The sequence below is a fragment of the Austrofundulus limnaeus genome, unplaced genomic scaffold (genome assembly GCF_001266775.1).
Source record: "Austrofundulus limnaeus strain Quisiro unplaced genomic scaffold, Austrofundulus_limnaeus-1.0 Scaffold195, whole genome shotgun sequence".
NCBI lineage: Eukaryota > Metazoa > Chordata > Actinopteri > Cyprinodontiformes > Rivulidae > Austrofundulus > Austrofundulus limnaeus.
Window position 1 is genome coordinate 253,901 of NW_013952597.1, and position 4,109 is coordinate 258,009.

General features: G+C 42.1%; 1 protein-coding gene and 1 long non-coding RNA gene across 5 annotated transcripts in view; one reads left to right on the forward strand and one right to left on the reverse strand.

Moving 5' to 3' along the window:
• The window catches only part of LOC106524662 (uncharacterized), a 9,019-nt gene extending 6,778 nt beyond the window's left edge, over positions 1-2,241 (forward strand). For both annotated transcript variants that reach the window (XR_001311019.1, XR_001311020.1), the window contains exons 2-3: positions 677-845; positions 1,181-2,241. This is a non-coding gene — a long non-coding RNA (uncharacterized LOC106524662). The remainder of the gene's footprint in view (positions 1-676; positions 846-1,180) is intronic.
• Positions 1-4,109, reverse strand: part of jam2a (junctional adhesion molecule 2a) — a 22,877-nt gene that overhangs the window by 16,825 nt on the left and 1,943 nt on the right. The window lies entirely within an intron of this gene.

The window sequence follows — 4,109 nt, forward strand, 5'->3', positions numbered from 1 at the left end:
TATATATACAAATAGGAGAGTTACTGAGGCCATCACCAGCTGAAAAGTTGTGATATGTGCACTGTCAGAGTGGAGATCAACATTGACACGTTGCGTCATTAAGTTCCACCCCCTGTAGAGCTGTATTGTATTTTGGAAGAGCTGARTTGCCAACCCTAGTGTGAATCCAGGTGAAAATTTGAATATGTTTTAGCAATTTTGTTTCAACAGTTGCCGTCCAGTGAGATACTACCTCTTTTTTTTTAGAAACCTTTGAGCTGCCACCAACTTTGCCTTACATTGTCAACCCAAAATAAATGTGAACCAAACTGGCAAAATGAGTCACAATGAGGTTATTATTGTTTTAATACACAGTTGAAATCTGGTGATTTATCACCTGACCTTGTCAACAAGCTACTTTTGTTAACAAGAGTGCTGGTTCTGTGATCGCTCCCACTCATTTTGCCAGCACGGGTCCCAAATATTAAGATAATCCTGCAAAGCAAACGTATGTCCACAACAGTGATTCACTTTGGTTTTGGACGTCATTAATATTTAGATAAAAACAGATATTCTGTTAAGAGAATCTGCCCTCCACCCATTTTCCGACCATTGTTCTTGGAAATGACAAATCTAAATTTAAAAAACAAAACCGCACTACCACTGTTCAGAGATTCGTTTTCCTGCCTGTCTGCAGCTTCCTGTGTCGGCTCGGCTGTTGCTACATGTGGAAGAGTCACGGAGGGCTTCCTCTGCAGAGGGAAAAGGTGATGCTGAAGAATGCAGGGAAAGCAGAGACAAAGGTCCAGGAGGAGTGGAATGTAACGGCTCGACCGATCAGATGGACGTGCAAAACTGAGTGAAAGGTACGAAAGGTCTCACACGGCTACTTCTACTGCTATTTTAAATCACTCGCTGTTAGCGGGGCAAAGGGTAATCCACTAACTGAACATGAGAGGATTTTAATCAAAACGCTGCTGAACGATGGCAGGCAATAGGAATGCTTTTTTAGTTGTTGCAATAAACCCAAGGAGCTTTTCCTTGAGCAGTTTCCAGCAGCTTGACTTGGTCAAATTTTGGTCCTAACAAATGAGACACCTGCACCCCCCATCCCCAGCCAGTTTCTCTTCGCCTCACTTTGACGTGTGCTGACCTGTCGCGCTTTTACAGGATTATCCTAACTTTGCTTTGTGTACCTCAGCACCTCCAAGAAGCACACACCCACCAGAAGATGTACAAGACGGGGACGGAGACTGCAATCAGATTAAAAGGGGACCGGGATGAACGATCAAGGAGAGATGAGGAGACGAGCGTCCCTAAGAATAGAATACAAATGGAGTGAAGGAGAGTGCGGCGGGGAGGTGGGGGCGGCGATGGGGGAACCGAAGACCTGCAGGGACATGAATAAAAGAGGGAGCGAAGACGAGGGAGATCTTTCCCGACAGCAGGACTGTGAATGGAAGTGGCTCGTRTCGTACCGTGAGACCAAGGCCTGTTCGCCACCCTGAACGATGTCTCTTTGAGGAAAAGGAAATGCAATGGGGCTGACACACGTAAAAGTGCACACACAGATTTCAAAAATGAGAAAATCGGCTCACAGTGTGAACTCCCACTGCTCCCACATCGTATTTCACAACCATGTCATCTTACATGACCTCAATTAACCACAAAGGCGTCAAGGCTACTTTCTTCCTCTCTGTAGCCTACTGACCGCTTCAGAGAGACACCTTTAAAATTTCAGCACTTATTAGAGAAAGATTAAACTTATAGCTAGCAGTGTCAGCTCAACCTTGTGAAGAACAAAGAAAATGAAGCAGAAACCAAGTTATTTTGGTGCCCAAATCAAACCCCCAAGACAAAGACATCAAGGTCTCAAATGAGACTCAGAAGAAACTGGGAATGCATAAATGTGGGTCAAACGTGAAAAAAAATAGTGACACTCGTGTCAAATCTATCTCTTTGGCATGACATCATTAGGATTTTTTTCCACAGCCACCGCTCCGACCTCCAACTGACTGCAGAAACACTGGAGCATGGAGCCGAATGATTAAAACTCTGGTTATGCTTGACAAGACGTAAGACATCAGATTTTGCTAATTGTGAGTCTTTTTCACATGGACGCTTCATACTTAAATGGAAACTGTGAGTGAGAAGTCCTGGTATGTCTTCACACTGCATCACACACCTACAGCAACACACACAGAAGGTTGGCAAAGTGGATGTTTTATTTTCCRCTGATGATGAAGAAATATCTGGTATCATTAAAAATAATAGTAATCATAATAATGCATTTTATTTATAAACGCGCCTTTCAGGACACCCAAGGACGCTGGGTTAACTGRGTTATTGTTAACTGAGGAGAAGAGCTAGTTTTGAAATTTGTCACAAAAAGACTGCAGGAACGGGTCCACAYGCTGCCCGGACGATGCAGACTTTCTCCCTGTCAGCTCACCAGCCTGTGTCTCCACGCTGTCGCCTTCRTGCACAAAAATGGTCCAATCTCCTTCCATAAGTTCTCAAACTATCCTTTTAAGTTTTGCTAGACAATTTATGAAGATGGCTGTATTTTTCTAACAGCCTCCCAGTTGTTCTTCRGTGAGCAGAAATGGGAGCAACTCACTGCAGCCACTTTTCACAAACAAACACAAAGTTCTGACCAATCACACAACACTCAGTACATACCATGTAACCAGTGTTAATGCACAAGACAGGCTCTCTGCGGGGCATGAGGATATTAAAATATGCAATGTTTGTGATGCAACCACATCAGTAACACAAGATCTCAATTGTCATTTGTTGTTATTTCTATCAGTAACGTCTGTTTTTCTTTGTCTCTCTTCCAGAGGAAAATCCACCTGGACCAGTCCTCCTGTGTCTGTCTGTGTCTCTCTCCTGTCCCCACAAACACAGCCTGTCTGTCCTGAGCCTGGTYCTGCTGGAGGTTTCTTCCTGTTAAAAGGGAGATTTTCCTCTCCACTGTTGCCAATGTGCTGCTCAGGATGTGAGACTGTGATGAAGAGAAGATTTAACACAATTCGAAGATTGTTTTTGTACAGTGCCCTGAGATGTTGTAGGGCTGCGCGGTATATGCAGTAGATAGACGGTAGAAACGGTATGAAGTTGGCCTACGGTAGAAATTTACCTTCTACCGTCCTGTCGTCAGTTACGTCATCGCACCTGTGTGAACAGGACTGCGAGTGCAGAGACAACTGAGCAGGAGGAGTTTGAAATGTAATGAAAACAAATGAAGAAATATAACGTTTTAAAATGCGTATAGAGAGAATAAATCCTCAGAATTCCCCTCTCCCGCTGTAGAAAAGTTACATCAGGATCATGCATCGCTTCGCGCAGAGCGAAGCATTAACAAACAGTTTTTTCACACCCAATTTGTTGGAGAAAAAACTTGTTTTTATGTATTGTTACCCACAGAGATGATAAAAAAGATGTGGATGTTCGTTCAGTAATAAATCCATCTTGCTAATGTAAAAGTCGGCTTCTGCTCTGATGATGAAGATGATGAAGATGAGAGTGCAGCAGAGCAGCAGCTGATAAGTTCAGCAGGCAGAAGCTCATGGTATGGCAGGCAGATGTTACATTTATTTTGCTTCACCACTTATATTCCAGTAATCTGAAATTGTTTTATGACAGGACAATGTGCAGCTTAAGCCCCTTAAGGCCCTGTCACACTAACATTTTAGTCAACTTATGCCATCTTAGAATTTATTTTATGTCTAAGTACTGGTTATGATATCCACTTTATTTTGATATTGCTGAAAATTTGAGAAATGTTTTTGTTTGTTGTTGAAACCATTTTGCAATAGTTCATTTGAACTACAGCAAAAATGCTGGGTTTGATTATAATTACAGTTTTCTGCTAAATAAATGTTCTAAAAATTACAATATCTTCGCTTTTTATGATAATTTTCTACCGCAATATATACCGTTACCGTGAAGGGATTCAATTTATTCCGTGATATATGATTTGAGGTCATACAGCCCAGCCCTTGTTGTGACTTGGCGCTTTATAAATAAACTGAATTATATTTGTCACGATTAAACCAGGCTTAAGAGTTGTACAAAAAGAGCTTTACATTCCCAAACTTGAGAATCTTCGCAGCAAATGCTTATAG